General features: G+C 35.7%; 2 long non-coding RNA genes and 3 pseudogenes across 3 annotated transcripts in view; 3 read left to right on the top strand and 2 right to left on the bottom strand.

Moving 5' to 3' along the window:
* The window catches only part of LOC122360553, an 11,601-nt gene extending 10,038 nt beyond the window's left edge, over positions 1–1,563 (bottom strand). The window contains exons 1-2 of the long non-coding RNA XR_006252814.1: positions 1,426–1,563; positions 454–563 (exon numbers count right to left, since the gene is read on the bottom strand). This is a non-coding gene — a long non-coding RNA (uncharacterized LOC122360553). The remainder of the gene's footprint in view (positions 1–453; positions 564–1,425) is intronic.
* Positions 1,564–1,705: 142 nt separating this feature from the next.
* LOC122360548 lies at positions 1,706–4,117 on the top strand (annotated as a pseudogene).
* LOC122360554 lies at positions 2,666–10,446 on the bottom strand. Of its 2 annotated transcripts, none has more exons than XR_006252816.1 (3): positions 9,796–10,446; positions 3,438–3,637; positions 2,666–2,797 (listed from the first exon to the last, which is right to left on the bottom strand). It is a non-coding gene; the product is annotated as an uncharacterized LOC122360554 (long non-coding RNA). The 2 variants fall into 2 exon arrangements; XR_006252815.1 differs by lacking the exon at positions 2,666–2,797 and adding an exon at positions 3,156–3,293 and having other exon boundaries at positions 9,796–10,445.
* A 2,024-nt stretch (positions 10,447–12,470) lies between these two features.
* On the top strand, positions 12,471–13,985 carry LOC122360551 (annotated as a pseudogene).
* Positions 13,986–15,674: 1,689 nt separating this feature from the next.
* LOC122360549 lies at positions 15,675–19,428 on the top strand (annotated as a pseudogene).
* The last annotated feature ends 6,979 nt before the right edge of the window (positions 19,429–26,407 follow it).

Below are 26,407 nucleotides of genomic sequence, written 5' to 3'. Positions count from 1 at the left end.
CTGTGCTATATAAAAATTGTGTTGCTAGAAAAAAATGTTTAGGTTATAATTAATTATTTTGCCTACACAACAGAATTTAAGCAGGTTAGACGCTAAAATGAGCCTGCGAGGGATAGTTTTGCAATGGCATACACTGTACGAAAAAGGCTAGCCTAATTTTCACAAGTGCTTTGTTAAGTTTCTGCCTTTTCCAGAAAGACGTTTCTTACAAACATGTCGTTAAATAAGTTAATTAATGGTGTCGTTACAGCATCTACCAGCAGGGGCTAGCTGGACCTCGTGCAAAGCGACGATCTCTCGCACAAACAATACATTTTCCTCCAAAAAAATATTCAAGGTCAAACTTAAGTAGTACTGGGGAAATTTCTAGGCTTCTTTAGCTTCGTTTTCCTGTCGTGCAAAACATTTACATTTGATTTAAGAGAACACAAACGGTAATGAGTTTTACTTTACCCCTCGTAACATCGCAGAAGACGGATCTTGAGTCTTGTTCTGCGACATTTCACGACATCGGCCAGAAACGTCTGCGAAGACTCGAGTCGGAGAATCATACGGACTCGATTCTGAAAGAACAATAAATATGTTAAAGCTTTTCCGGAGAAGTTGTGATCCACAAAAACAAAATTGCAATGCTTTAGTTTTTCATTTAGGAAAAGACAAAGTGCAGATAGATAGATAGATAGATAGATAGATAGATAGATAGATAGATAGATAGATAGATAGATAGATAGATAGATAGAAAAAAATATTTCAATTAAACTGAACGTAGGCGCTTTGGTTTTATTGTAATAATGGAATTTGCGTGATTTTTGTAATACCTACACAATGCACTAATATTAGAGAGTTTATCTGATCGTGGGAAAACAGTTTATTTTAAACTTCAGACTCAAAAGGCAGTAGCTAAAATATGAAAATGCTATTTAACCCCCCACCCCAAACACAAGAATCAGAATATGACGTAATCTAATGGGCCTACTGAAGATTTAAAGTAGACGTTTCTTACAGACCATACAGTAGAGGCTGAAAAACATTAAAATGCAAACACGTCCTCTGTCGGGTCTCTCGGGAATAAGTCATCATGTTCAGCCGTGTCAGCCGTCTCTGACGCATTTACACACAAGGTCACACCTGACTCATTTTCTGACAATCTACAAATAAGCTATTGAAAATAAATGTATAACCACCACTTGATTTGTATGTAGGTTTAAATACAGTGACGCATGTGACTTTGTTTTTCCTAAGCTATTATTTCACAATATATGCATCTGCACTCTCCTTCATCAGCACGCGCTCGGAGAAGAGAACGAGAAGCACAGAATAGCTACGAATAGGATTTAAGGTGGCATATATTATTTTTATATGACAACATGCTGCAATATAAAACTCGTTAAGCACTTCAGATACAGCAGTGGTGTGTTAAAATACCTGCCATCACTATGTGGAAAATATCTGCGCATGTTTCTTGCGATCCATCGGCGCTGCTCCATGTTGCGCATTGCGCGCACTATTCCTCTTGACGAACAAACATTACGCGCTACTTCTCTCTAAAGCAGTTCGAATCACTTCTACGTGTTGTCGTTTTACAAATAAGGCATAAGGTACAGCCAAGCACGTCTAAACAAGACATCTATCCGGCTGTTGCCAAGTGCTTTCCAACCCAAAATCATCCTAACGCATTCTCAGCGCGCGCAACTCCCTGGCTGTCGCGCGCGCACACCGCCTCTCCTTTCATTTCACGCTCAGTCAGATCGTCACAAATATCCTCCTTGAGCCGATACCTGAGGGAAACCCGAATTTCGGACAGCAGCTCTTCAACCTGCCAGACGTGAGAAACCTGTTTGCAATATTTTCTGCTGGGTAAATTGCTGTGATGCGCATGTGGGATACTTGTGAGGGAGACTGCGCGTTAAAACGCTTTTCGAGGTGTGTCCTTTACGGAACAGAAGATGGCACACACAGTGGTGCCGTATCTACGTGATACAATTTTAAGCTCAAGTCGTTTTAAGTGTGCTCTGAATGTGATTATTTAGAGGTTTGCAATGTGCCCGGACTTGGTTTAACGTGGATTTTTTTTCTCATGAACATTAACGTGCAGATTTAAAATGGAAGAAAATGCTGATGGCACAGTTGGCCATCGCGTAAAATTAGCAACGCGATGAGTTTCATGCATGCTTAATGCCTTTGGCTGTGATGAAAACATATAATCGTTCATACAAATATACTTACATCAAAACATTTTCAGAATTATAAGCGCACTTCTAAGTTTTTGTCCCAACAATAAGAAAATGAAGCAAAAATGGAGACCTTTAATTTTTAAGCGAAGAGTATTCTGATCTTATGAAGGAACAATCTCTGAGTAATTAAACTGCATTTGCAATATTTATTTTACATTATGCAACTTGAATTAAAACAGACCAGTTGTGCAAAGAGAACTTTTATCTTATTTTAACAATACCAGAAACTAAGGCTTTTTTTTTTTTTTTGTTTGGTTTATTTTCAGAAATGTCCAGTCCACTAGAGCGGGTTGTAGCCCAGAAGAAGGAGGCCATTGAAGCAGTAATGGAGATGTTTGAGAGAGGAGCCGAGGTGCTGGCCAGCGCTGTCGGGGGACTATGTCCTCTTTTTGAAGCTTCTGCTCCAGTTTTGAGACTGGTCTTGGACAACGTGGAGAGCAAAGAGGTCACATACGTCAAAGACCAGTTTCTAGTAGTGAGGAGCAAATTAGACGTCCTCTCATCTCAAATTGAAGACATCAACTGTGAAATTAAAAAGGGCAGTGTGGATTCTCAGTTCTTCTCTGTGGAAGAAAACATATGCAACCAGTTTAGAAAATACATAGACATTCTGGAGGCTAAACCTGAGTACAAAGAGGTTAGAAGGCGCATGTTCTTGCAGCATTTTCCCAAAACAGGAGGAGAGAAAACCTTTACATGCTTTACAATGCTTTAATGGGGAATAGCACATTTGGAGAACCGATCCTGGATGTTGTGGAGCAATACGAGGCCAAAAGCAGAAGAGTCCTGGAAGATTTCTGCGTCAGACTGAAGGAGCTGCTCTGCTTGGGAATCATCGCTCTGCTGGGATACTGTTTCCTTACTCAGGGTGAGGAATCAGAGCAGGAGAAGATTCAAGAGTGGGGCACGAAGATCCAAGAAATTGAGACGAAAATGAAGGAAATGATAGAAAGATGCGTTGATTCGTTTCCAGAGCAAGCTGAACTGGACATCAAGAGGCTTGTGAAGGAGAAAGAAGATGAGAACCTTCAGGAAACGGCCAGAGAACTGCTGGACTTCCTGGTGAAGAAGTACGACTGGGTGAGCTGGTCCATCAGAGTCATTAGCAACTTGGGCAAAATTAGCAACTTAAGAGCCGGACAAAACTTTCAGTGTGTGGCCGGACAGAATTACTTTGAAGTATCTCAAGGAAATGACACCAACCTGGTGGTCTCCTTCAGCAGCGACCCTCAGCCCGTGTCCGACGAGAGCGTGAAGCAGATGATGGAAGGCCCTGCGAGGAAAGGAGACCCCAAAGCTGTCGTGGAGCTTCTGGAGAAGCAGTTAGCTGGGTTTCTGGTTCACGCCGTCAGTCGCCACAAGGACAGCTTTGCTCTGTCGAGTTTTCCTGAAGAATGTCACTACTGGGAGAAACATAAGAACGTGAATCTCTGTGTGCATTCAGAGTAGATCCTGATAAAAATCTACTATAACTGCATTTTATTGCATCCACGACTTATGTCTTAAAATACAGTATTTATTCAGCTTATTGTCTCTAACAAAAACTGCATTTATTGTCCTTTTTCTTTTCATTGTTTTAAACTAAAACCAAAGTGATCTGACTAACCAGTTTAATAACCAGCTCCTCTGTGTATGCACTTGTATGAGCAATTATATCCATCTAATATTATTTTATGTTACAAAGTTTAATGTAACTGTCTAAAATCATGCTTTAAGAAACCAAGAATTCTTAACTAGGGATCCAGGGCCCACTGGGGGACCTAAACAATATACATTATATATATTAAAATATTTTAAAATGATAGTTTCTATACCTTTAAAACCAATGAAAATTGGCATAAATATTGTAACTTAATTAACTTAAAATGGCATAAAATATACAAGTAAAATTTATTTATTTATTTGTATTTATTTTTTGTTCAATCTTTCTCCAAAGAAAAACGGAAAGGTTTAGGGGCTTTCTAATGTTGTTGTGGACAACGGTGTGGCCTTGACGAAAAGGTTGAAAACTACCGCTTTAAATATATCATGTATAAAACATTCTGTGCAATGGTTGAAAGTAGGAAAAATGTGTTTTGGACCAAGTACACTGTATTAGACTTGTGCCAGGACTGGCAATTTGGCCTTTGTGAGTGAATGACCTACATAGTGCCGACAGAATAAAAATGCCCTACCAACCATGAAAAAGGCAATGAACACATCTCAGTCTTTTTGTCTTGTCTCAGCGGTCCACACAAACTGAGCTTTCAGTAAAAGTAAAAAAGAGGACCAAACGTTTGCAAGAAATAGTTTCAATATCTGACACCCATTGCCATGATATACCACTCCAAAGCCACATTTAATTAAATGATTCTTTTAGTACACAAGTCAGCATTTTCCGGCCATGGGCTGCAGAAACATGGTGAGTAACGTCTCACTTTGTTAATATGAAGCTGAAGAGCTCTGAAGTGCTGTGATCAGCTCTCCGGATCCAGTCATTAAAATCACTGAGGTGCGGAGTGAAGGAACAATCCATCATTTAACAGTCAGGAGGGACGATCCATTTCCACTGCATTTTTGTATTCCATTCTGTGTGAGTTAATGAGATTTTAATGCATATTGTTTGAAATAAAATCAAAGTAATATTAAAAGGCAGGGGCTATTTGCACTATTTAGTGCTATGCTATTTACACTAAGTGCAAAAAGCATTTTCTGCTATTTCTGCTACTTATAGTTGAAGTGCATTATAAAACAGAATGCATCTCGAGTGTAAATGTTCATTTTAATTCAAATTATTAAATAAATTCCACAGTTTAACACCCTTATTGGGACAATAAAGCCCTCCCTACACCCTAACCCTACCCAATAGTTAATTTTTAACTTTTGATTATTCCCTCTTTTTTATTGAAAATAAGTGCTTTTCTGTTGTGATTTGAAATGCAAAAAGGGAGAAAAACAATTTAACCCAGGTCGATCTCATCAAAAACAAGACCACACACATATATTTTACCATCTGCGCAATTGGAGTTATATCACATGGCCGTCTTTTACAATCATGACTATCCCAATCACACGTTGGTGGGTGGAGTTAGTGTAAATAGCCACTGCTATTATTGGAGGCCCAACTGATCTTAGGTGCAAGATCATTAAAAGCCATTCAAGTTATGACCTTACAACCACACCACCATGGGTGATGACCTTTAACCCCTACACACATAATCCAATATGACTGTTCTGTTTATATGTCAGTACGTTTTTTGATTTAGGACAAAACCAAATAATCAAAGTACCTTTTATAAAGTCATAGAAATTGCAGCTTTTTACAGGTAATAGTTTTAAAAAAGGCATTTTTATGCCTAAAAACATCCATAGATGTCACAGAATCAATCCCCTTTCAAAAACGCCATTCTGAAAAAAAAAACACATAAAGTTTTCAAGTTTCTTATTTTTTTAAATATCTTTTTTTTTTTTTCTGAAGCGAAAAAGATGAATAATTCATTAATCACTTTCTTTCATGCATCATTTATTTATTTGTTTTTTGTTTATGAAGGTGGCCAGCCATTTCATGTTCATCCTGGAATATTTTAAGTTGTATGCTCCATTTTCAGAGTCTAAATGGAAATGCATGTACGGCTCAGCCTGTATTCATTAGCGGTTGAGGCTTCTGTCCTGGTTGGAGCTGTATTGATCCATGTGGCTTCCATCTCTGAAAAGGGTTGATCCTTCTAAAATTTTAAATAAAGGCAAACGAAACCGCAACCATCTCCAGGAAAGGGCATCAGTCAATATCAATATTTAATATATAAATGAAAGATTTTATGAATCTCAGCATTACAGTAGTGCCGAGGCGCTGGATCAGTCCCAGGATACCTCGCTCTGGCTGCATCTGCCAATCACGGCCTGAGCTAATGACATTACCTTTTGGTCAGAGTGGACCATCGACCGGCTTCCTGGCCTTAAGTGGCCTGATCTGATAAAAGCATTAAAACATTTGTACTGTGACACACACCAGCTCACCCTCAGCCTCCACACTGGATTCATCCGTCTGATGTGTCTGACTGTGCTCATAAAGCCTTTGCAAAATACCTTGCTATTAATCTTGTATGATTCTGCAAATAAACTTTTGTGCAAACCAAAGACCATCTCGCATTCGGTATTCCTAAAACAATTTTAGCATGACATCTCAATCATGATGATCTGAAATAAACCAGCATAACATAACTCAAAACAGAACTGTAAACAAACCTATAACCATCATTCATGATCAGCAACAACTATTAATGGTAGTCAATATCTTGCCATGGACACCATAATTAAATATTCATGAGACCATGGCCATGCCCCTCAAACACAGTGCAGAGAAACTGAAATATGTTTGGCGAAACTGTGCACACCAGGGTTATTAAAGTTATCGAAAAATAAAACGGAAGAAAAAAAAATCTACTTTTATTCATCCGGATTTGACGCACACGCACGCGGTTGCCAGATTCCCGCTCAGAGCCCTTTGTTTGCCAGCTTCAACGACTGAAATGAAATACGTCTGTTTTCCAACAACAGGCAACCCGGGATGCAAAAAAACGATTGGGTTAAACTGACAGTGGGGGTTACACAAACCAAAACAGAGAAGAATAACAGTAATAAGAATAAGTATTTTAACTTAGCATGTTTCCTAAATATCTGCAAACACATTCTGCTATTTTTAGGCTTTAATAGAGTTGAAATTTTACATGCAGCACATTTAAATTGAAATTATGTACAATTCATTCAATCATAAAGAATTTAATGCCACATTGTTCGTTTTTTTCCCCATTTTCTGTTAGGAATGCAGCAACGTTGTATTTTGCATGAAGCAATTGCTATTATTATTCTAGTATTAAATGATTATTAAATGTTTAGTTATGTCAGCAGGCTAAGTTTAAGTCATATTTGTTGGGGATGCATGAAAATGTCATTTTAATAAATGGAAGTTGATTTAAAGAAAATAAAGTGTCAGTTTCGGTCTTTGGGAGCGGAGGTAAATGACACTCTAATTATGCTCATGGGTTTATTTCTGTCCACTCGTTCACTAAACCATTAGCGTATTACAGTTCTAATCGGTATATTGATCTTGTTTTGGCTCCATCTGCACTCGCTCTCATTTCACACACTGTGTGTGAGTCTCGCAGTGTAATGCTGTTCTCCGTGTTTCTCTCTTCTCTGACTTTTCTGAAGGTCAACAGTATTTGTGCACATGCATCACCAGCAGTAATACTGTGTTGACAGCAGGCTTTTGCTTTTCACACAAAATTCCAAAAATATTCCTTTGTGTGTTTCGCTAGACTTATGTTTCAGATAACTCTGTTGGGCTAAATGTTTTTCTTATGCAATCAAAGAATAAGGCAGACTAAGTCTGGATATTACCAATGTCAACAGTTTTCTGATTCTTGTATATTCAAATTGACATAATCATTGTGCTCAAAATACAAGAACAATATCTATACATTTTAGTAAATTGAAAAATATAATTAAAAAGATGTAGAATTTATTTACAGCCAAATTCTGAAAGATATACACACACACACACACACACACACACACACACACACACACATATATATACACATGTATGTATACATATATGTATATATGTATATATATATATATATATATATATATATATATATATATATATATATATATATATAGAGAGAGAGAGAGAGAGAGAGAGAGAGAGAGAGAGAAAGAAAGATTTTTTAAAATGTTATTATATATATGACAGATTTTGAATTTTTTTGGACTAATTCTTTATAACTGTGTACATAGTATTTGTATTTATTATATTTTATAGTACTTTTTATATTTTATGTTGTCATTTTGATTTGTTTTTTTTTTTAATATCATTATTTACAGGTTTAATTTATTTTATGTCACTTTTATATGAGTTATTTTTTCATAATTTTATTTACTTCTATTTTATTTAATTTTTTATTATAATGCTTCTTTATAATGCAGCATTTTTTATTTTAATTTATTTACAGTAATTCATCTGATATTTATTTTTATATCCGCTTTATTTCAATTAGCACAAACAGTTTTATAGTTTAGTTTACGATTATAATTCTGGTCTAGAACCAAAGTCACATGAGAAACTGAATAAAACCTGCTCAAAACATAAAACACAAGCGGCTTCACAGCACAAAGACTGGAGAGTGCTGCTCTCTGTTAATCGGTCTTGGGGTGAAGGGTTTGGGGATTGAGGTTTCATCCGTTGTTTTTAAGAGCATCAAAAAACTCGCTTAGGTGAAATGGACTGCAATCCATATAGAGCCTCCAACAAGCCACTGAACATTTGCCTGCTTCCTGTGATCTAGACGTGTATTGATCTCTTGAGTCTAAAGAACGGACTTAATGTGCAGAGCGGCAGGTTGCCTGAAGACCGTTATTAGACAGATCTAGTAATACAACAGTACTAAAGCACAAAAACAGCTGGCAAAGTGCTATATAAAAAAAATCATTATTAGTACTATTACTTTTATTATTGAAGTCAAATTGCAAAACTCAGTTGCAGGCTGGTTATGTGATCTAAAAGACACAGCAGTGAACTTTATATTAAACATCTGTTTCGAAAAATACAAAGCCAAGAAAAACTTGAAATCTGCCGTGTCGGTCAAGTGCATATCAAAAGGAAACCTAATCTGCCATGTTAATTATGAAACAAATTAACCACAAAACCAGCTTTTTAACTTTTTGTTTTTAAGTTAAAGGGGCAAACCAGGACAGCCTGATTTTCACTGACCCCTCTGGTCCTCATCACATACAGTATATCGGAAATCATGCTTATCATCGAAAGTATTTACTAAGAGCACACCATTAATTATGAGCTGAAGTGACATCTTGTGGCTACAGGCACACATAAACCACCAGACCATACTAAAGCATACTCTATCACAGTTTCTGATCTTAGAAATCTAACAGAAATGACTTTCTAAAGGTCATTTCCTACAGCCACTAGTTTAGAAAATTAAGGTATTACACACATATAACCCATATATTGAATATCATTTTATGCCAGGATATATTCTGTTACTCTATTACAGACATTTTGATGAACAATTTTGATTAGTAGTGTAAAATTCAAAATACAAGTAAAACACCTGTATATATATATATATATATATATATATATATATATATATAAAAATAAATATATATATATATATATATGTATATGTATATATGTATATATGTATATATATATATATATATATATATATATAAAACACACACACACAAAATTTCTCCATATTAATATATTAATACAGTACATTGAGCACTATTTTAAGAATCTTTAGAGAGTAGTTTTATATTTAGGATTAGATTTTAGTTTTATATTTTGTGTTATTACATTTTTGTTTTTTAGTAATTTAGTAATTTTATCATACTGTCAATTGGTTTTAAAACAATGATAGTATTTATTTTATATAGCATGTTTTATTTATTACTTTTAGTTCATTTTGTACTTCAACTTAAACTGAATGAAAATGAGACGTTCTGCATTGAAACCAGCTAAGAATAAAATCTAAAAAAAAGTTTAGTCTCTTACTTTTTCAACTGTCGTCTGTGTCTTTACTGTAATCCGACTGCAGCGTCTCCAATTTGAAACGCCATTTACATTCACTTTAATCCATTTTTTACGAGTACTGTAACCTCATTCAATCTGGAGAGAATAATTTTTCCAACAATAACAGCAGAGAATCTAGAGTCCCACTTGACAAACTGCACTTATGCAGCGTTGTCCATCAAAATAATCGAAAAAAGAAGACGTCTCTCTGTACTCCGACTATGCAGTCTGTGACATAGTGCTGACAACTACTTCCTCATCATGTCTGTGCTTTGGTGAACAAATAGGAGAACAGGAACTATAAGTTTTAGGAAGGCTACGTACATCTGGCATTTATCTACCTTTAGAGAAATCAAAAATTTCCACTGTAACATCTAGAGAAAATATACATCCCTTCATAGTGTGAATGATCACATGACATCTGGAGCATATTATACACTTAATGTATAAGATGAATGGTGAATGGATAGACGGATGGATGGACAGATAGATAGATAGATAGATAGATAGATAGATAGATAGATAGATAGATAGATAGATAGATAGATAGATAGATAGATAGATAGATAGATAGATTTTCATGACATTAATAAACAGATTAATTGCATCAAGACAGTTTGAAGGTCAATGAATGAGAAAATCTGTTTCATTTACTAGACCCTGTAATATAATGGTATATCCCATGTGTTCACCCCTCCACAGTGAGCTCAGATGAAACTGCCCGTCCTGCAGTGGCTGCTGGGAAGAAGCAGCAGTCAAGGGAGGTAGCAAACTGAAGAGGTAAGAATAGAAATATTCCTCACAGGCAACTAAATAGCGTTAGTCAGGCAAAAGCCAATGTGCAGATTTTTTTTAGGAGTTGTTTGTTAAAATTTGAAAATGACAGAAAGAGGATGTGACTCTCAGCACGAACAAGGAAATACTAAGCAGCAGCTAGAGGAGCTATAACAGACAGACAGCATCTGACTGAAGTCATCTGCTCAAATACTCACATTGCTTGAGAAGACACAGGAGGTTTTGTGTTGATGTGTTTTTTTTGGCTTGATAAAGTTGTAAATGTCTTGATCCCAGAGCTGCAAACTAACATCCAGCACTCTGTAAAATGAAACATAATTTTTTATGAGAATAATTTACATGAAATACAGGAAGGATATTTAAAAAAAAAGACAGTCCTGAGTCTTACAATAAAGTTAGTTTAGTTTAGTTATAGTCTATAAAGTGACGCAAGATCTTTTGCTATTCAAGTTAAAGGGATAGTTCATTTCAAAATGAAACTTATCCTGTCTTTTACTCCTCTTTGAAGCATCCTGTGCGTATTTGACTTCTTTCTTTCAGACGAATCCAATCAGAGTTATAATAAAAACCGTCCAGACACCTCCAAACCTTTGAGTGGGTTTAAACGGGTGAGAACCACTTCCGCGTTCGTAATTTGGGGCGTTTTTGTACGATAAATATCAACATTTTAAACTTAATGAGCACTTTTTTCTCACGTCTGCTGCCTGTGAAAACCGGAAGCAGTCCCAACGGATGATTTAAGACGTAGGATTCGCGTGATTAGAGATTAGTGAACACTGAGAGAGAACAAAACAAAACGTCGGTCATGAATTAGAAGCACAGACCAAGGATTTGTAAAGAATTTTTTTTCGCAAAGACTGGCTTTCCTTTGCTAAAGTAAGGAAACGTTGTTTTCTTTGAAACTACATTTCCCAGAGGCGCACGCGCGACGCATACGTCCGCCGGGACTGCTTCCGCTTTTCACAGACAGCGGACGTGAGAGAAAAGTGCTTGTTAAGTTTGAAATATTGATATTTATCGTACAAAATTGAGTCGCTACGGGAGGATTTAATTCACCCAAGTTTTATTACGAATATACACACGTTATAAGTGTAACGACTATCACCCATTTGAATCCATTAAAAGGCTTTGAGGGCTTTATAGATAAACAAGCAATTGTATATATGAAGGAGTCACAGAATCATGCAATAAGCCAATTTGTTCAAAACAAAGGAAACAAAGAAAAAAGAGAACTGTAGATTACAATAGAACTGTAAATTATTTCCACTTCATTTCCACTTCAAAATACTATAACAAACATCACAAACCATAAATTTTTAATAATTGAAACTAGTATTTTGGGACATATTCCATTAGTATATCAGTAGAAGATGACCAACTCCTATCAGAGAACAACAGGGTCCAGTACAGATTCCATAAAAAAAAAACAAGTCCCATTATAACCAGTTAAGCAATTAAAATTTTTATGATGGCATCATTTTGGTGAATGATTAATTCTTCCATTTGTTCAAAAACATTTACTTATCAATAAAAAAAAGATGTCTATCTGTATCCAGCTGATCCATTCAATCGAACCAAATGTTTTTTTTTTTTTTTTTTTTTTTTTAGCAAATCACCGAATCATTCCACTAAAAGATTTGTTAAAAAACAAACTGGAACAAAATAAGCGAATGCTTATTTTATTATTCATTCATTAATTACACATTCAATCCATTTGTTTAAAACAGTAAGGCCTACTTAATGACGCGTCTATTTTAATTAAGCTGATTCGTTCATTCTAGAATGAAACAACTTGCTGTAAAGAGATGGCAACAGGTTAAAAAAAAGTACAATTTATATATAAATAAATAGGTTACCACATTTTAGGTGATAATATTGTGTGCCTTCGTATCTTCAGTTTCTTCTTCAGGTAAACATCACTGGGAAAGGCTCTTTCCTCCGCACACAATGGCTGAAAATGAGATCTTAGAAGACCAAGAGAAGCTGAAGAGGGGTCTGGTGAAGGTTCTGGAATGCGTGGCCACCATCTCGTCCGCAGCAGCGGTGGTCAATCCCATCTTCGGCGTGGCTGGATCTCTCATCCGAGTGGTGCTGCACCACGTGGACGACGAGGACATCCAGAAACTCAAGCGCGAGTTCGGCAGCGTGAATCGAGCAATCGACGAAATCTCACAGCAGAACCAGAACGTCTTGCTTCAGATCCGAAGGAGACCGTGGATGGCCTGTACTGTCGCGTGAGAGAAGAAAAACATCCGTAATCAGTTCTCCAAATTCATGGACACAGTGGAGGTGTCGGGGCACATGAACAGCGCAAGAAAGAGTTCGAGATGAGCTTTGTGGTCAATCAGTGTGACCAGAACTTGTACACGCTGTACGGCGGGGTGTTAGGCGAGACCAAGCTCTTCAGTCAGCCCATCCTAGACGCTCTACATGAAGCACTCGCAGGGTGACCAGCGCGTCATGGAAAACCTCTGCACTCGACTCACGTACCTGTTCTGCATCGGCCTCATTGCTCTGATGAGTTACGCTGCCATCGTCGGGGATGATGAAGAAGCTCTGCGCATCGAGTGGGAAAAGAAAATGACAGACGTGGCCAGAAAGATGTCAGAAGTGTTAAAAAGTTATGAGTGATTCTGCCTCATGTGACCTTTTCCACAACGTCTCTTTTTTACCTTTTTATGTTCTATTTCACCTGTCATAGTAACTGCTGTCCGTAGTTGTCTTATCCATTCACTATCACTGCAAACAAAATACTAATTCTAGCTTAGGTTTTTGTTTTCAGCCAAATATATTCTTACATAATGAATGATTTCTAGACAAGTAAATATTATAGTCTAGTTTTCAGTCAAAATTAAGTACGTTTTTGCTCGAAACAAGCAATAATCTGACAATGGGGTAAGCAAAACAATCTTGTTTTCTGTTTGAGAAGACTATTTTGCTTGTTCTAAGCAAAAACTCACTTAATTTTAGATATTTTGGCTGAAAACGGCAAAAAAAATCTAAGCTGGAAAATCATTTTTTTGCAGTGTAGTTGTCTGTCTATAATGTAGCAGCTACCTTGCAAACCCCCCGAACAGCCTGTTAACCCATTCCTACTGTTTTTCTGCAAATAACTGCACTTTTGAAACAAATGTTATATGGAACTGTAATATACTGTATTATTATTTTTTTTAATTATGCATTCAGTCTCAATGTGCCCAACCAAAAATTAAAATAATCATTTATGTTTATGCAAACTAATATTTCAAACCTCGAATGCCATGTAGCCTTGAAATACTTTCTCCTGAATCTCTATCTCTCTAGAATGTCACTGGCATATTTATATGTAACACTGTCTAATGTACTGTGCGGTGTTATGAATAAAGATATTAGGAATACGCATACTCTTGATTTAATTTCAAGACACGCAGTTTAAGTCAGTCACGGTGAGCAACAGTGTCTAATAGCGTTTTGTTTAATATGTTTATAAGGTGCGACGGTTTACAGACAAATTGCTTGGTATAAATTAGGTAACTATGTTTATTACTAAACATAATGAAATGCAATACACCTTTTTGTTGTAAAATTGTATTTAAATACATACATATATATATATATATATATATATATATATATATATATATATATATATATATATATATATATATATATATATATATATATATACATACAGTACATTACTTAAGTAGTTTTTGAAATTTAGGAAAATTTAGGACACTTCCTATAAATGATATAAGTATATTTGATTATTATTGTAATTATTACATTTATTTATTAAATATAATTAGCTTTTTGCATGCATTCCTGATTAAACGTCATTTTTGAGGTTGTGCAACTACTCATCCTGACTAGATCGCCCAGATATCATAAAAGATTTATACACACTATAGAAATAAATACATTGTGATCGAAGTTAAGAAATTCTGGCATGAAAACTCTTACAGCTGAATACACATGACTATAAGAAATAATAGGCATAATAATTATAATAGGACAGTAGGCCAAGGGTGTGAAAATGCCCTTAATGCATCACATTCAATGTTATCTTTCTTCACCCACAGACCAAGTTGTCATAAAGGCTTTATATAATGATATAAATCATAATATTGAGTAAAAGAAAATCTAATGCACACATGCTTTTATCTAGCAGTGGTTATATGTTTTTAAGCAATAAAATTATTATACTCTGAAATGCACTCTGATGAAGCTATGCTGTGCTCAAGGTCAGTTTTCACTTTGGGGCATGTTGTCACATTGATAGTCTCTTTATCTCCTGCTTGCTTATATACATATCTTGTGTGTTGCTGCTTTATACAGTAGCCTATAATTTTATACAACCGAAAAAACAGCAGGATCGAATTGTGACAATTTACCCCATAAACTTTGATGCGCAATTTATTAATTCCTGGGCAATTATGCTAAAAACGTCACCATTTTTTATAAAGTATTTCTACAACACATCCGTAGGCTATATCCTAAAAAATATCTCTTGAGCTATCTTACCACATTGACGCATTAATCTGTTAGACACGAGCATCGTGTCGTGTCAAATAAAATACATTTAATGCTACTCTAGAATAGCAGGCTATAATGTCATACTATCTAGTATACATTGATAGAAATAATCTTTGAAATATACCTTCTTTGGGATATTGAGATGAGAAAATCCCAAATCTGCGCACGTTCACTTTAATCCAGTGGCGCGTGAGATGTTGCGCGCGACGCAAAATAAACCGCAATTAAACGGTCTCGCGTAAAGATTGATCTCGTAGCCGCACATCACGGATCCATCTGTAAACAAACTATAAAAAAAATATGCCACGGTCAAATACGAAACATTGATCCGACAGTTACTAACAGCTTTCCAAAACCACCCCAAACCTATCAGCGCGCGCAACTCTCTCCCTGTCTTTCTCTCCAGTAGACACACACGCGCGCGCACACACACACACGCACGCACATCTTTTCCACACTGAGCATACGATCACGACATTGTTCCTTGGAGTCGAACCTGAAACTGTGGGACTAATTTGAAAACTTGGAGGTCATTCCAGCAGCTCTTCTTCCCGAGAAGCGTGAGAAACCTGTTTTACGTGTGTTTTTGCTAGAGATGATGATGTGATGGCAAGGATGCGCATAATCAGGACATTCATGTGAGGCAGACTGCATTACAGCTTTAGACAGAATAGCAAGGTGTGTCCTGAACTAAATGATCCATTATGTGTTTTATTGGAACTTATTTTAAAATTATGCATTATTATTATCTCAACTCCACTCCATATTTATCCTTATTGTGCATGGTTTATCCTTAAAAGCCATTTTTACCATTTAAGGGTGATCTTAGATTCAAACCTTAAACATTCTCTCACAATTATTTATGACTGCCTTTTGTATATATTATTGTAATTTTATTTTATGATAACAGCAGTAACCCATATCTACAATAGATAGATAGATAGATAGATAGATAGATAGATAGATAGATAGATAGATAGATAGATAGATAGATAGATAGATAGATAGATAGATAGATAGATAGATAGATAGATAGATAGATAGATAGATAGATAGATAGATAGATAGATAGATAGATAGATAGATAGATAGATAGATAGATAGATAGATAGATAGATAGATAGATATGCATTAAAAGGATTCATTGGGCCTTTTAAAACATCTTATGACACCGTAAAAAAAAACTGAACAAATGAATTTGTCTGAATAGTTGACATTTTTGTACACTTTTTCTGTCCAACTCAATTAAATCACGTTATTTCGCATTTACGTGAACAAAAACCAAAATAGATTAATTCATTTAATGAACCTGATTCAGTGCCTAAGTGATTAATTTTTGATTTTAAGGTAACACTTTACGGTAAGGTTCATTAGTTAACATTAACTGACAACATTAATTAACATGAACTAAGAATAAATCATTCTAAAGCACTTATTAATATTAGTAAATAGTAAATATTAGCATTTACTAATGCAATATGTTTGTTAAAATTTGTTAATGTGCTGTGAACTAACATGAACTAAAAAAACGAATGATTGTATTTTTTGCAAACTAATGTTAACAAATATTAATAAATACCATAATAAATGTATTATTTATTGTTTGTTCATGCTAGTTGACAGATCAACTAATGTTAACAAATTACACTTTATTTTATTTTACTGAACAACGTTATTTTATTTTGGAACATTTATTTTTAATAAGTGCAGTGGAATTCAGTCGATTCATTTCATCTGAAGAAGCTGAACAAACATTTGACTAGAAACCAAAAAAACTCCCAAAAAACTTATGTATTATGCATTTTGAATTAAAAAGAAATGCACATGCATAATAATGATCAGTTATCAAAACTAGTGGGTTATACAAAGAAATTAAGAGAAAGTGTATTGTTTCACATAAAAACATGTTTTCTTCTTAAACGTGTTTAAATCATGTAAAATTTTATCTTTTAAAATCACATAATTTAAAATTTACCTCAAGTCAAATTACTGTGTTTGTGTGTGTGTGTGTGTGTGTGTGTTTTGCTTTTAAAGAAATGTCCAGTCCACTAGAGCGGGTTGTAGCCCAGAAGAAGGAGGCCATTGAAGCAGTAATGGAGATGTTCGAGAGAGGAGCCGAGGTGCTGGCCAGTGCTGTCGGGGACTATGTCCTCTTTGAAGCTTCTGCTCCAGTTTTGAGACTGGTCTTGACAACGTGGAGAGCAAAGAGGTCACATACGTCAAAGACCAGTTTCTAGTAGTGAGGAGCAAATTAGACGTCCTCTCGTGTCAGTTACAGGACATTGACTCTGAGATCAGAAGGAGACGGTTGGATTCTCAGTTCTTCTCTGTGGAAGAAAATTTGCGAAACCAGTTTAGAAAATACATAGACATTCTGGAGGCTAAACCTGAGTATAAGGAAGTCAAAAAACGCTTGTTCTTAGAGCATTTTCTCATAACAGGAGGAGAGAAAAACCTAAATGTGCTTTACGATGCTGTGATGGGGAACAGCACATTTGGAGAACCGATCCTGGATGTTGTGGAGCAATACGAGGCCAAAAGCAGAAGAGTCCTGGAAGATTTCTGCGTCAGACTGAAGGAGCTGCTCTGCTTGGGAATCATCGCTCTGCTGGGATACTGTTTCCTTACTCAGGGTGAGGAATCAGAGCAGGAGAAGATTCAAGAGTGGGGCACGAAGATCCAAGAAATTGAGACGAAAATGAAGGAAATGATAGAAAGATGCGTTGATACGCTTTCCAGAGCAAGCTGAACTGGACATCAAGAGGCTTGTGAAGGAGAAAGAAGATGAGAACCTTCAGGAAACGGCCAGAGAACTGCTGGACTTCCTGGTGAAGAAGTACGACTGGGTGAGCTGGTCCATCAGAGTCATTAGCAACTTGGGCAAAATTAGCAACTTAAGAGCCGGACAAAACTTTCAGTGCGTGGCCGGACAGAATTACTTTGAAGTATCTCAAGGAAATGACACCAACCTGGTGGTCTCCTTCAGCAGCGACCCTCAGCCCGTGTCCAACGAGAGCGTGAAGCAGATGATGGAAGGCCCTGCGAGGAAAGGAGACCCCAAAGCTGTCGTGGAGCTTCTGGAGAAGCAGTTAGCTGGGTTTCTGGTTCACGCCAGTCGCCACAAGGACAGCTTTGCTCTGTCGAGTTTTCCTGAAGAATGTCACTACTGGGAGAAACATAAGAACGTGAATCTCTGTGTGCATTCAGAGTAGATCCTGACATAAACATATAATTGCTATTATCATGTTGCTAACATTTTGCAACTGCATCGCTTTGTTCATTATCATGTCTTGAAAAAATCATTTGTTCAGGTAGCTATTAGCTATCTGACTAAATAAATTTAAAAATAGATTATTTTAACAATTTCTTTTCCTTTATGTACATTTATGTAAATTTTAAATGAAAAAAAACTGTTTAGAACTGTTTTGGACTGGTTTTGCTTGTAAACAATGCCTGATCTGTGCATACTTCTCTAAGACACTAGGACAAGATGACTTTTTCACCAGAGAAAGCAATATTATACAGGACTTATATTTTAGCTGGAAGCAATAGTTTGAAGTTAAATAGTTAAGTTAAAGTTAAGTTGGCTTTACAGCACGTTACCCGATGGACTGGAGTGATGTGGATTATTGTGATGTTTATATCGGCTGTTTTGGACTGTCACTCTGACGGCACCCATTCACTGTAGAGTCAATTGGCGAGCAAGGGATGCAAAGCAAAACTTCTGATGAAGAAACAAACCGAGGGTGAGCACATTTTTTGCAATTTTCATCTTTGGGTGAACTTTTCCTTTAAACGCATTAAACACTGTGTAAATTCAACCGCCATGTTTTCAAACTAAATTTGTTGACTATTTGTGCTTTATTACTGCGCATGTTAGCCTAATGTTATAATGTAGCTGAATGTCTATTTGAAAGCGTTCCTTTAAACGCAGTTTAGGCAGCAACCGTGCTTAATGTTGTGAAGTAATAAAATGCTTTGAAGTAATAAAAACTGTAGTAATACGAATGCATAGTATCGCAAAGAAAAGCGTTTCCCCATTTAGCCTGCATGATAATAACACGCATAGCTGTCAGTATCTGTTCCTCATCGGCCATAAAAAAAGCCCACGGCAAGACGTCTCAGGAAATGAATGCATGTCTTGCACAGCAGAGTGCGCATGATGTTAGACTAAAATAAACCCTTTAAAAATTCATGTCGGTTCAAGCTGAACTTAAACACCGCCAAGATACAACTGAGGTACATTGTTGACTGATTTAGCTGTTTTTCGAGATTATACCTAATAATAAATCTAATTTCATTTTCCTGTTTTGTATGAGATGTTTCGCATTAACGTGACTTACAAGCGATTGTTGACATTCATTGCTATTAACTCTCTGAAGTGGACACATATAGCACTCAAAGCCACGTCTAATTAAATTACTGCTTTTGTACGTAAGTCAGCAGTTTCTGGCCAGGGCTGCAGAAATAGAGGGTGAGTAACCTTTGCTGTTAATATACAGACGACGAGCGCCAGAGTGCTGTGATCAGCTCTCCAGATCCACTCATTAAGATCACTGAAGAGCGGAAAGAGGGAGCAATCCATCATTTAACACTCACAAAAGGGCCTTAAGTTAGAATGTGATTCTATTTTATGCTGCCGCTACAAAAATTATGTGTTTTTTTGGAAGGAAATCATAGGTTAGCTAATCAAAGACTCACGTTTTACTGTCTGGGACAAAAAAATAATAATAATAATAATTTATTGCATTCAAGATTTATTGCATTTCCATTCATTTTTACCGTACAGTAAATAAATTGGGGTTAAAGTGCTCATGAAAATAAACAAACTTACAAAACAAAAAGGTTAAATTGTAATTGGAAATTGTTACATTTAAGAACTTTCGTCCCATAGAGCTCTGAAAATAATGTTAATCAAAAAACTATTGATTTATACCAGTGCTATTTTAGTATGGTATTATATTTTTCTTGATATTTTGAATAAATATATTATTATATTTGCTGCTTTCATATTAATTCTAGGTCAGGTTTTACTAATTTTGTTGTGTTTTGCCATTATTTGTTTTTTTATTGTTTGTTAATTTTTTTCATGTCTTTATAGTTTTTATTTTTAGTTACTTTACTTTTACTTTTAGTTATTTTAGTACTTCTAATTAAGCTAAACAAAATGTTGGAGGAATATTTTATGTCATTTCAAGTAATGTGATTTTTCATGAGGAAAGCCCAGGTTTATTGCAAAATATTCAATATATATAAATACACAAGTACTTAAAGTACCCTACTTTGCTTAAGATTTAGGAAGGCATGTTTGCTTCTATATTATTTTGCAAATTTGAAGCTTTCATGTGAAGCTTCCAGTTATTTTACATATACAAAATATTGATCCATGTGGCCTCCATCTCTGACAATTATTATTACTATTAATTTAGTCTGTTACTGAATCAAAACATATGCATTTTATTTTCATATGACGTAGTGACAATACGGTTGAAATACTTTACTTTTTGCAATGAATAAAAATAAATATTGTTGTAGTTACGCACATTGTGCTGGCAGATGGCGCCAAAAACACTAATGATGTTTGATTTTACTAAACACTGCATAGTGAAGCACGGGACAAAAAGCTTCAAAGTCTTGCTATAGTTTTTCTGTAGTTAACTCTATACTTTAACAGATACTTCACTACAAACTGCTCCTGGCTTTGTTGTTATATATTGAAAATAAAGGCCCTACCTTCTCCAGGAAAGTCAATATCAATATTTAATAAACCAATAAGTGATTTTATGAAGCCCAACATTATAGTACTGCCAGGGGCGGTGGATCAATCCCAGGATACCTCGCTCTGGCTGCATCTGCCAATCACAGCCTGAGCTAATGACATTACCTATTCATCAGAGTGGACCATCGACCGGCCTCCTGCCTTTAAGTGGGCCGATCTGATAAAAAAGCATTAAAACATTTGTACTGTGACACACACCAGCAGCCTCTGCGCTGGATTCATCCTTCTGATGTGTCTGACTGTGCCTTTAAAACCTGTGAATGTGTCGTTTTCTTCACCGAATGGTTATGCTAACATGCATTCCTTCTCCTAAGAAGCTGTATATAAATGCTCGGTAACCTCAAGCTCTGTCTCTGAGGACACGTCAGCCCTCTGGAATCTCTTTGTGTCTCAGTGTTTTCTCTCTGGTGGTGAGATAAGCTCAACTCCTCTGCTCTGTTGACTCTAAACAGCGCGAGCGTCTCCTCAGCACTGCAGTATATCAGACTGGCGATAAACCTCCCTCCCTTCTGCCCGATCCATTCCCACAACACTTTCAACTTTGACAGGAAGCAACTGCTTTCCTTCCACGATGAGAGTGTCACTCTCATGAAAGTAATATAGATATAAAAACACAAGGTTTGAGAAAAATGTGACTTGAGAATCTACTTGAATGAATTGCATTGAAGATATAAACCATTTTTACTGATACTCACACCAGGTCTGCAGGTTGATGCCATCTAGTGGGTCTCAGCAGATAAACACCCAACCACAGCATTACAAAATCGGTCCTCAGAAGTAGATTTCTGAAATTAATTATATATTTTGATATGGGTATATCCCATATATACCCATTATGGGTAGTCAAAAATGTTTTTTATCTTCAATGTTAGTTTTTTTTACACATACATATATACATATATACACACATATATATATATATATATATACACACATATATATATATATATATATATATATATATATATATATATATATATATATATATATATACACACACACACACAATTCTTCAGAATTATGACTTCTTGAAATATGAAATATTTATAGCTTCTAAACCAGCTGTCAGACTGAATATAACTTTATGAAAATAACCAGTAATATGTGCACAGTACAGTATATTTATTCATGCAAAAATCACTTGCTGTGTACACAATAAGTATTTTTGCATAATTTCATTTACTTTTATGCAACAGCAAATGATGTCCCAAAGAACAATTCTGAATATAGGTTATACTGTATTAATTGTATCAATATTTCTTGTAGTCTTCAAACTGTAAAAATACTGAAAAAACAGATAACCAAATCACGTCGAGAAGTGATTCATCACGGTTGTGCTCCCTGTGGTTATTTATTTTGGGACGCAAGTTAAGTTTAATAATCTGAATGTGAAGGGTCAAGAGCATGGGAAAGTTGATGAAGGAAATGAACATCAACGCAATGTTGAACACAGGAGGAAACTGTCGGGATTAATAAACCGTAGAATAAAATGAACATTAAAGGAACTCTCTATGAACTGCAAAGGTTTTACGCAATGAAAAATACTTTGTAACCTATGGGTCCAAATAAAAATTCATCCAGAAAGAAGGCTGGTGTGTTAAAGCTGTAAGTGATGCATTGATCTTACTTTGGCAAACACGAATACAGACAGATGAATGTTTTATCATGGATTTCACAACTCTACCACATTTCACAACACATGCAGATGTCTCGTACTAAATGTCCCTATGATGCTCTTTTATAATATCTGTAAATCAGACTACCACAAACAAACATACTGTATGCGAAATTAGAAACCGACTAGCCTTTTGGCTAAAGTACACAGCGAAAACTTGTCTGACAGGAACTGGTTAAACAAACGGGGTCATACGGGAGGAGTGGACAGGTCTGCTGTGGATTTCTGTGAACTTTATCTCTAGACTGGGGACGGTTTATTAACGACTTATATCAGTTAAATGATAACTTTTAAATAAATTTATCCTGGGCTGACTTCCAGATGCTCTTTATCTTTTGTTAGAGGTTTAATGTTACGGATCAAAGATACTTAAATTATTTATATATTTATACAATGAAAATTTATTTTGTGTAATGGTTGACTGGTTTGGGGGATTTTTGACCTGATGCTTAAATACTAAGTGATATTTAAGCAGCAGGCAATGAACTATCTGCTTTTTATAGCTTCTTTCCTGACAAAACCACAAGAGTCATCTGTAAAACACAGCCTTCCTCTAGTTTTCTATCTGTCTGTTGCAGTGCTGACAGTCTAACGTTCATGCCGATACACTTTATCTCCAAAGTGACCCTGCACTGCGATAAAACCCAAACAACGCGAATGACAATAAACGTCCTTCGGGCAACAACACTGGATTCACGTAACGATTTCTGTGCAAACGGTCCGACGTTACATTTTAAATTCACCAGTATGAGTCATCCGTCTCCCTGAGCGAGAGGACAACCAGAACGAAATGACAAATTAAGGTTAAATGACAAATGATCAGAAATTAACTCCGATGGCCTTCACGGGACAAACAGCCGTTCATTAATGAAGAACTGCAAAGCGGTGACCTTCTCTTTTCATCGCTGTCTGGGTTGTAATCACATTTCCCATTTGCATAAGGTTGAGGTTTTTAAAGGGCAGAGAGAGAGAGAGAGAGAGAGATGCTTTAGGAAACCTGACTGAAATCAATACAGATACACTTGAGGTCGGCCAAAACACTGCTGAACAAACTCACCATTAATTGGGATGGTCAAGATGGGAACTAAACAAATTGTTTTATCTGGTTTAGTGCATCCTGCTTTTATTCAGGTACCTTAAATATATATATACACATATATATATATATATATATATATATATATATATATATATATATATGTATGTAAGTGGGTGTGATAATGAACAATCATAATTATTTATTATTATTAAATTCAATTAGTTTACTTTATACAAAAACATGTACACTTGTGAATATATATTTGGTCTTGTGTATCGTGTATAGTGGTTTTGAAGGGATATTTTAAAAAGATGCATTAGCCCAGCTATCTTTTAAAGGAAAAAAATCTGGCATTATATGAGATTTTTACTGTAGTTGCTGTCATTTCCTCTGAAGCTTGTCCAGACCAGAGGAAGCATAGATGTCCTGTATTAAAGCAGCGTTCATCCTTTGCCTGAAGCAAAATGGCATGTTTTTCCATAATTCTCTGAAAGCTCTCTGGTCACGTCCTTCGATCCGGAAGCAGCTGTTCCCTGACACTGCTTGTTAGAGAAGGAGGAAAGGATGGGCAAAGAATTAAACTCAACACAATATCTATCTATCTATCTATCTATCTATACATTACAGCTGCAAAAAATAATATGCAACAGTTCATTTGCATTGGATATTTCCTCATTCACAGACACGGTACACCTTGTTTCCTCTACATGATAGACGTTGGCACATTTATAGTGAAGCAGGCATTGAATTCATCCCAACAAAACATTCAGAATGTACTTCAATTTGGTAGCCAAGACAAACCGCATGATTACGTCTTGATGATTCATGAAAGATCTACCTGAATGTTTCAGTTAAGAGGACAAACCTGTCTGAATAATTTCAACTTAACAGTTAATCAGCATGGCCTGCAGCTAATTCCCACATAAAATAATTCCCACAATTAACTTAAGTAGGCATACCAATACTTGTTTACTTGTAGAAAACATCTTTAAAATCATTGAAAGGTTTACACACTATCATATTTTGCTTCATGTAAATAAGAAATCTATCTGAACCAAAGTGACATCTTGTGGCTGCATACATAAGCACTTCACTACTCACAGTAACATGACAGATTCTGAACATAAGATGCCCTAACTACCACATTTCCTAGACTTTACAAATAAATGTTTAAGATGAGGATGAGATCTACAAAAAAATAAATAAGTAAAAATGAAAAATAAATAGGAAAACATCATGCGGAAAAAGCTAATCTTGTTCTGGTGACTTCTGGGGCAAGCAACACTATTAATGTTGCTCGTATCTACTTTTCAAAACCCCTGAGCATAAGCAATAAGCTCGTGCTGTGCATATATCACATCTCAGATTTTTCATTTACTTCAATTCAACGCTGCTCATAAATATTATTGATGATAAATTCATGCACTGAACTATGCCGCCCTTTCTTGCACACCTTGCATAACTGTCAATCTCACAGATTTGTTGTTGTTGTTCAGACCAAAGCAAAAACTTAATCCACTTTTTTATAACTTTATATCATGACTCATACTAAATTCGAAATAATGCATGGGCAGGGTTGTCAGATGCAGTAAAGGCCTATTCAGAAGACACACCTTAAAACACTACAAGATTGGTTCAGTCGATCATTCAAAATTTTAATATCTAATGCCTCTAATAGCGTTTGGACAACTCGTGCTTTAGACAAAGTAAACTTTAACAAATCAAACAATATGCTTACATTATCATTCATTTTCGGCCGTTGCTATGGTATTCTGGGTTGCTTCTAAGTTAATATTAAGTGAAAACTAATAGACATATGGGAATAGAAGATTATGTGTCATTTGATTGTGCTAAGTATGGATCTTAATCTGCCACATCACACTCCAGGGCCCTTTTTACCGTTTCTCATGCATGTGCACCAGCGATCTCACCCTGCAATACTGTGTACGTCATTGTTTATTAGCAAAACTGATTTGCATAGTGCGAGATCTAACAGTGACATGAAGATTTAAAATGCTAAAGCCAGACCCTCTGTAATCCACAACAGCCCCCCACTGTTCTTCTACAGACGAGTCAATGCATGCCAGCGTGTCCCAGCGACCGCTTCAGCACAAAGGCTCTGGGTTTGTCCGCCTGCCATGCCGCAAACAGAAGAGTCTTTCTTTGGCATGTAAAGCAGGGTGACGGAAGTGACCTAGAAGCATCGGGCCCGCAAGGGCTGTTTTAACGCTAATTTCAAAACTACCATGTTGCTCACCAAAGTCTTCTAAAACAACAACGTGAAGACTACAGTTCATTTATTTGCATATAAAAAAAAATTTATTTAACCCATTGTGACCACCATTATTTGGGCCATATAGAATTTGATATTATATGCAAATTACATATAGATATATAGTTGGCATGCAATTCTGGTAGATCAGTTAAGGTTTTTATGACAACATAAAAATCTATGTTCAAATTGCAGTGGACAAATGTGCATTGGGAATAATTATATTCTTGTTTCAAAAAGGAAACAATTCATTTTTTGTCATTTAATTAATTATGCATGAAAGGGTTTACATTATATATTTAAATGTTTTTAGGCTCACCAAGGCTGTGTTTATTTGATCAATATATATATATATATATATATATATATATATATATATATATATATATATATATATATATATATATATATATACACACACAGTAAAAATAGAAATACAGTAAAAAAAATTAAAATATCATGGTATATTCTTACAATTTACAAAAACAAGTTGATTTCAGTTTATTTTAAGATTTTCTT

This window comes from Puntigrus tetrazona, chromosome 16 (genome assembly GCF_018831695.1).
Source record: "Puntigrus tetrazona isolate hp1 chromosome 16, ASM1883169v1, whole genome shotgun sequence".
Lineage (NCBI taxonomy): Eukaryota > Metazoa > Chordata > Actinopteri > Cypriniformes > Cyprinidae > Puntigrus > Puntigrus tetrazona.
Note: the sequence above shows the minus strand (reverse complement) of the source record. Positions and strands in the feature narration are given on the sequence as shown.